We start from the raw sequence: 8,921 nt of genomic DNA on the forward strand, positions 1-8,921 counted from the left end.
CTCACTTCATATACACCCATAATAATTTTTTTTTTCCTTCCATAGTTTAATTTATGATTAAGATTGATTTAATTAAATAATACATATTCTTAATAAGTCTTGATTGACACAAAATTAGTTAATTATATCTAATCTCAAATCCCACCTAATTTAATTGGTCTAATTTGACTTCCCAATTAATTTTGTTTAATTTTATCATTCTGAATCAGATTTCAAATCAAACTCCCAAAAGGCTCCAAATATCAAATTAAACTTATTGAGCTCATCAATTTTGGTTTCTCAAACCTTTAAGGCCTTCAATTTCAGATCAAACTCAAAATCTTCATCTATAAATTACATATTCAATTGAGTACCTCATAAATAAATTTAGTTCATAATAATCTAAATTATCAAACCTCACAGCTCAATTAACTCCAATTCGGACCCAATTGATCAAACCTTAGTTTTATTAAACTGAATCGAATATTTAATTACACTTTCATAGGGTCTAATACTTGAAATTAAACTGATTTAACTTATCAATTTCACCTCCTTAGGCTATTTGGACGTTCAATTTCTAATTCTAAAATAAATCCTTAATAAAATAATTTATAAATAACGAATATTAAACACCCATAAAATTATTATTGTTTATTTATTTATTATTATTATTATTTTTTTCTTGTTAGTGATTGAATTGGATTAATTAACAAACTAACTTTTACACTAATACATATTTTAGATAGACTCTGAATAAAATTAATTAATTAATTTATTTATCTTCTTTTAAAAATAAAAAAATGTGGGTTTTCACAGTAGTATTAATGATGTGGTAGTGGGCCTCACCCACTGCCACCGTGTTGCTGTGCTCTTTTGGTTTTGTTTTTAAATGTGTGCCAACTTCATTAGTGGTGTTTTAGAGTACCATTTTTAGTGGTACTCTAATAACCTGTAAATAGAGGTTACATCAAATAATTTAAATAATATTTCTCATATCATAATTTTCAAACACCATTCTCTCAGCATACATCAAATAATTTAAATAATATTTCTCATATCATAATTTTCAAACACCATTCTCTCAGCATTTAAATAATTAATTTTTTAAAGGGATTTTTATTGATAAGTCCAATTTAAAAGTGTTTTAACCCAAGAAGTCCATGAAGGAATTTTTTAACCCATTTAGTCCCATGTATGTATAGTTTTATTCCATAAAGTCCATTTTCTTGATTTACACTATTTTCTTGGACACTTATGCCCTTATATTTAATTTTGATACCCTTATAAATATTTTTTCAACGATTAGAAATTTAATGATGTGAACATTCATATTTTAAAATTCACATTTGTAGGAATGTAAATTGGCCCGTGGGCGGCCGAAACCCGCCCGCGAGGCAGGGCGGGCCCGGCCCGTTGACAATGTGAATATTCACATTAACATGTTAAAATTCACATTAATAGGAGTGTAAAATTGGCCCCCGTCCCGTGGCGGCTCGAAACCCGTTCGCGGTCCACGGGCGGCCCGGGGCGGGCCCGGTCCGGCCCGTTGACAATGTGAATATTCACATTGACATGTTAACATTCACATTGATAAGAATATAAAATTGGGCCGCGGCCCATAGGCGGCCAAAAGCAAGCCCGCCCGCAGCCCGGGGCGGGCCCGGCTTGGCCCGTTGACAATGTGAATATTCATATTGACATGTTAACATTCATATTGATAGGAGTGTAAAATTAGCCCGCGCCTCGTAGCTGCTCGAAACCCACCCACGACTCGTGGGCGGGCCCGGCCCGACCTGTTGACAATGTGAATGTTCACATTGACATGTTAACATTCACATTGATAAGAGTATAAAACTAGATAGCAGCCCAGGGAGGGCCCGACTCGGCCCGGCCCGGCCCGTTGATAATGTGAATATTCACATTGACATGTTAACATTCACATTAATAGGAATGTAAAATTGGCCCCCGTCCAGTGGCGGCGCGAAACTCGCCCGCGGCCCATAGGCGGCCCAGGGCGGGCCCGGTCCGGCTCGTTGACAATGTGAATATTCACATTGACATGTTAACATTCACATTGATAAGAGTATAAAATTTGCCCGCGGCCCATGGACGGCCAAAAGCCCGCCCGCTGCCCGGGGTGGGCCCGACCCGGCCCGTTGACAATGTGAATATTCACATTGACATGTTAACATTCACATTGATAAGAGTGTAAAATTGGCCTGCAGCCCGTGGGCGGCCCGAAGCATGATCGCAGCCCGAGGCGGGCTTGGCCCGACCCGTGACAATGTGAATATTCACATTGACATGTTAACATGCACATTGATAGGAGTGTAAAATTAGCCCGCGCCCCGTGGCTGCCCGAAACCCGTTCACGGCCCGTGGGCTGCACGGGGCGGGCCCGGCCTGTTGACAATGTGAATATTCACATTGATATGTTAACATTCACATTGATAAGAGTGTATAATTGGCCCGTGACCCGTGGGCAGCTCGAAGCCCGACCTCGGGCCAGGGCGGGCCCGGCCCATTGGCAATGTGAATATTCACATTGACATGTTAACATTCACATTGATAGGAGTGTAAAATTGGCCCGCAGCCCGTGGGCGGCCCGAAGCCCGATCGCGGCCCGAGGCGGGCTTGGCCCGAACCGTGACGATGTGAATATTCACATTGACATGTTAACATTAACATTGATAGGAGTGTAAAACTTGTCCGCTACCCGAAGCTCGCCCGCGGCCCGGGGTAGGCCTGGACCCAAACCAGGGCCACCCCGGGCCGCCCATGGGACGCGAGTTAATTTTACACTCTTATCAATGTGAATGTTAACATGTCAATGTGAATATTCACATTATCAACAGGCCGGGCCGGGCCCGCCTCGGGCCACCCACGGGCCGTGGGCGTGTTTCGGGCAGTCACGGGGCACGGGCTAATGTTACAGTCTTATCAATGTGAATGTTAACATGTCAAAGTGCATATTCACGTTGTCAACGGGCCGGGCCCGCATCGGCCCGGGGCCGAGCTTCGGGCTGCCCACGGGTCACGGGCTAATTTTACACTCTTATCAATGTTAATGTTAATATGTCAATGTGAATATTCACATTGTCAACGAGCCGGGTCGGACCCGCCTTGGGCAGCGGGCAGGCTTCGGGCCGCCCACGGGCCACGGGCCAATTTTACACTCATATCAATGTGAATGTTAATATGTCAATGTGAATATTCACATTGTCAACGGGCCGGACCGGGCTCACCCCGAGCCGCCCATAGGACGCAAGTCAATTTTACACTCTTATCAATGTGAATGTTAATATGTCAATGTGAATATTCACATTGTCAACAGGCCGGGCCGGGCCCACCTCGGGCCACCCACGGGCCGTGGGCTAGTTTCGGGCAGCCACAAGGCGCGGGCAAATTTTATACTCTTATCAATGTGAATGTTTACATGTCAATGTGAATATTTGCATTATCAACGGGTCGGGCGGGGCCCGCCCAGTGCAGCCCACGAGCCGCAGGCGGGTTTCGGGCCGGCCACAGGCCGCGAGCTAATTTTACACTCCTATCAATGTGAATGTTAACATGTCAATGTGAATATTCACATTGTCGACGGGTCGGGCCGGGCCCATCCCGACCCGGGCCCGGGTCCGGGCTTCGGGCTGCCCACGGGTCATGGGCCAATATTACACTCTTGTCAATGTTAATGTTAATGTAAATATGTCAATGTGAATATTCATATTGTGAACGGGCCGGACCGAGCCCGCCCCGAGCGACGGGCTGGTTTTGGGCTGTCCACGGGCCGCAGGCCAATTTTACACTCCTATCAATGTGAATGTTAACTTGTCAATGTGAATATTCATATTATCAACGGGCCCGGTCGGGCCTATTTTTTTGGCTTGTGGGCCGGCCCGGCCCGACTCGAATTTTTCTGGGCACCCACGAGGATCGACATGAGCCGGGCCCCTACACATTAACGATATAAACATTTATATTGACGGTGTGAACATTCACATTAAGGGTATTTTGGTAATTATGTCACCCATAGGACTTATTGAAACATAAGAAAATAATGTGAACTAAATAGAACATAAGTAGATGAAATGGGTATTTTGGTCTTCTTATATCAAATTGGACCTAATGGAATAGTCAAAAAGAATATGGGTTGGATGGAATAAAACTCTTAGAAAATGGATTTATCAAAAAAACTCCTTTTTTTAAACTTATATAAACTATTTATATCTAATAACCTGTAAATAGAGGTTACATCAAATAATTTGGCATAGACGCTTAAATTAAAATAAGTTATAATTTTTTTTTTTGATAACCGAATGTCCGGGCCAGCACCCCTTCGGATTGTCGTACCTCGACTAATCTCGGGGTCCTGAGCTTATCGACCGGGCAAAGACGCAGTGGCTCGCCAGTAGCCAGTTGGGGATGGGATTCGAACTTGAGACCTAGTGAGGAGCATACTCATAGGTCCCTGGTCCCTTGCCCTCAACCAACTAGGCTACCCTTGCGGGTTAAAATAAGTTATAATTAACTAATTATACCTGATGCTGGTCCTGTTGTTGGCGTTGGCGGTGATGGTGGTGGTGGTGGTGCTCCTGGTGAGGTTTGTGGTGGTGCATCACCTGGAATCGTATTAAAGAAACTGCGGGTCTCATACCGTAAATTACAGCTTTGTCTAAAAATTCTCCCTCCTATCTTCCCATCAGAACAATTCCGAATATCTCCGGCAGCACCAAGTAAACAATCACTGCATTCCTGCTTAGATAAATCTGGTGTGCACTGCACAAGTCCAAATATATTTTGCAAATTCGGGCCCGTTATGTTTCCAACAGCAAACTTGCGAAAACCGCTAGACGAGGTAGCTTGGTTTCGAAGTTTATCCAACAAGGCCCTCAGGTCCTGTTTGAATTGACTTGTGTTCGCCGCATTATAGGGGTTCGTCACACAGTGACTTCTATTGTCTGTCAGAGTGCCATATATGGACTTGTCTGAGTACCGCAGCATACAATTGTCATACCCTCCACTTGCCTCCTTGTAGTTAGGACAAACCTGTACGATATTAGTAATCAAGTCATTGATACAACTAGGACATGTTTGGAGATCGACATCTCCTCTACAGAGCACAATTGCGTTAACTCTGTCAGGGTTTTGACCGACTGAGGAGCTGTAGAACCCGTATTTGTCGATGTTAGAGGAGAGAGAGGAGAGGAGGGTGTTGAGATTTCTCTGGTATGTGCTATTGCTAATGTAATTACCATTGTTTATGCAGAATTCAAAAACGATGTCAGGCTGGGCAATGGTGAGACCAACAAGGTTTATAATAATAAGAATGTAGGAGGAAAGGAAGAGAAGCTGTTTGCAAGAAGCCATAGTGCATTGCAGAAGTATACTTACAGAATAAAACAATTGGATCGATAGAGTGGGGTTACAGAATAAACTAATTTAATCGTTTATATAGGAAAACATATTGAGTAGATAAGTATGATAATATTTTGAATTCACATTTTTCTTTCAGATAAATAAATAGTAATAATTTTAAAAATAAATTGTTTATTTTTCAAAAATAAATATAATTTATTTTTTTTAAACAAATGGACAGTAAAAATAAATTTAAAAATAAATAACGTATTTTTTTAGAAATAATTGTAATGAATTAAAATGATTATAATTACTGGATTCATATTTTTAGTCAAAAGTCAAGTCTTGAAAGATTCAAATTTCTATGTTGAAGGAAAAAAATATATTATTACATTTGTTTTGGAAAATTTTCGAAGTTCAGCAAGTGGATATAAGTTGATTTGGGACAGGATTGGTAATGGAGATGTGTAGTTGGCGGACGGCGGGTGCCAGGCAATTGGCACTATTGACTTTCAACTTGCTTGACTTGCAAACAAGATGGATTTAGGGGAGTCTGGATCCCCTGTTGTGGTCCATGTAATACTCTCTGTCGTGGTCGTCAAAATGACATCATTTTGAATTTTTTTTTCCCTCCCCTTTCTCCTTTCCCCTTTCCTTTTTCTCCTATTAGTGTATTATCTGTGCTATATATGGGATTTTGTTATTTAAAATGAGTTATTATGAAAAAATTTGTATATGGTTCCCCTTCTCAAATGATTATATATACAATTATCTTATACGTTGATTTATAAATTTGTCAATTATCTATTTCTAAAAGTAACATGATATTACTTCCCTTAATAACACTTGTCCAGTCTCCACCCTTCACCAATTATCATCTCTCTAATTTTCATCTCTTCTTTGTTGACCACATCAACTCTTATTTAAAGCATATTTTGTTGAAAAATGGCTTTGCAAAATCCTTATTTTTTGCTAGCTTTGAGCATTAATTAAGGTGGGACCCAAGCGCTATTTCTAATGTTTTTTTATTGGGTTCATGTTTAATGCCGCATAGTGAATAAAACCGTGTATTTGGTTGCTCAAAACCATTTTCAAATGAATGAGAATTCAATGCGCATTTTCAAGTTCGTGGAATTGGATTTAGGTGGGTTTCTTGCACATTTGTGAAATGTGCTTGTCCCACATTGAAAAGGCTTATGGATTTGAATGGGTTTATATACCTTAGCTTGGGATACTTGGGATACTTCGGATAGGCTCCAAGGGGTACCCAAGGGTGAGGCTATGAGTGAAGTGGGCTAGACCCGTTGGACCCAAAACAAAAACCACACGCGTGCTGCCGCCGTCTAGTCGGTTGGGCAAGCTGGGTTGGGTGCGGGTATGTGGTATGAGGTTGGGCTTGTTCGGCCTAATACTTATCTTTTTTCGCCAAAAACATTTGAACTTGGTCCAAATTTTTTGTTTCACCCAAACAGATCGTAACCCACCCGAACAGGTTCAAAAGGTTCAAACAAGTTTTCTACTTGTTAAGTTCCACCCAAACAGATTCAAATCTGTCCAAACAAGTTATGTACCTATTCAATCTGTCCGAACAGGTTTTATACCTATTCGGAAAAGCCACATTTCCTCCTATATAAAGCCTACTTCAAACAATTCATTTTATGAGTTTTTTCCATAAAATTTCCGTCCTTCTCCTTCTGTTCATCTTTGTGTTTCTGCATCAGTTCTGTACTTAATTTTTGGGAAGAAAAAAAAAAAAGAGTTACAACAGAGTGTTGGTTCGTCAGACTTGAATTTGTAGTGCTGCAAATTCAAGTGTTAGTCGTTGTATCTTGGGAAGTAGACGCCGTTAAAACTCGAAGTACCGGAGGGAGGGCGAAATCTTCTTTAAGGAGATTGTGTCTAACACAAGCTTCGACATTAATATCTATAAGTGTTTAATTCGAAATTTAATTTAGATAATTATTTTCTGAATTATTTTATTTCATTATTTATTTAATTTATACATTTATTTTAAACACACATACCACTGTGGGTATAACAATATTAAGGTAGATTTCTATTTTTATTTATTTCTGTGTTAGACAGACGAATATTTTATTTTGGGAAATTAAATAGTAGTCATATATTGTTTAATTTCTTAAATAGTAGTAATATACTGTTTAATGATTTCTTTGATAACATAGTAGTAATATACTGTTTATCATTGGAATTTTGTTACAAAATATTATTCTGTATATTTTGTGTGTAGATTTTTTTTTTTTTTTTTTTGTATAAATTTGTGATTGGTGTATTATTATTTCGTCAGAATTATGAAAACTAAAATAAACAGTACTGAGACTGTTATTACTCCAACCCCACACCTATTGTGCCAGTGATGACTCCGGCAGTACTGGTAAATCATGGGGAGAAGCTAGAAAAATTCAATGGAAATGATTTTAAAAAATGACAACAAAAGATGATGTAACGACATTGAATTTGGCTCGCTTCACTCATGGAAACCGATTGGCAAGTGGTTACCGCAGTCGATGCATGGAAACATGGTGATTTTCTGTGTCAGAATTATATCCTCAATGGTTTAGACAATACACTGTAATATGTGTATAGTGTCAAAAGTACTACTAAAGAACTGTGAGAATCTCTATATCATAAATATAAGATAGAGGATGCCGGTACAAAGAAATTTGTTGTCGACCGTTTTCTGGATTTTAAAATGATAGATTCCAAGACAGTCATTAGCCAAGTTCAAGATCTCCAATTAATTCTTCATGACATACATGCGGAATGGATGGTTCTCAATTAATCTTTCCAAGTAGGGACAATCATTGAAAAGTTGACACCATCTTGGAAAGAATTCAAGAATTATCTAAAGCATAAGTGCAAGGAGTTGAAATTGGAGGAACTGATAGTGTGACTCAGAATTGAGGAGGACAACTGTGGTTCTGAATAGAAGTCAAGAAACCATGTCATGCAGGCTAAAGCAAATATTGTGGAACATGAACATGGGTTAAAATTCAATAACAAAAAGCGGAAGTATGATGGCAATGGTCCCAAACAAGGATCCACTAGTAAAATCAACAAAGGGATCAACAACGGGTTCAACAAGAGGTTCAAAGGAAAGTATTTTGTGTGCGGCAAAGATGGACATCACGCTAAGGATTGTCACGTTCACAAGGACAAAGGGAGTTCAAGCAAAAAACCAGCACAAGCCAACATAGCTAAGGATTTTTATCTTTCTGACGGAGTGGCAGACATCAATCTTACTGCGGCAATTTATGAAGAAAATTTGGTAGGCAATCCCACAGAGTGGTGGGTGGATGCCGGAGCAACCCGCACATATCTGTGTAGATAAGAAGATGTTCACAACCTATAAAGTGGTGGAAAGTGGGGAACAACTTTATATGGGAAACTCCTACACTTCAACTATGGAAGGACAAGGAAAGATCATGCTGAAAATGACCTCGGGAAAAGAACTCAAGCTCAACAATGTACTCCATGTGCCAAAAATTTGCAAAAAATTTGATTTCTAAGTCATCATTGATCAAGAATGGGTTTAAATTAGTCTTTGAATCTAACAAGGTTGTACTCAC

The sequence above is a fragment of the Camellia sinensis genome, chromosome 9, assembly GCF_055761805.1.
Source record: "Camellia sinensis isolate YWXY chromosome 9, ASM5576180v1, whole genome shotgun sequence".
Taxonomy (NCBI): domain Eukaryota; kingdom Viridiplantae; phylum Streptophyta; class Magnoliopsida; order Ericales; family Theaceae; genus Camellia; species Camellia sinensis.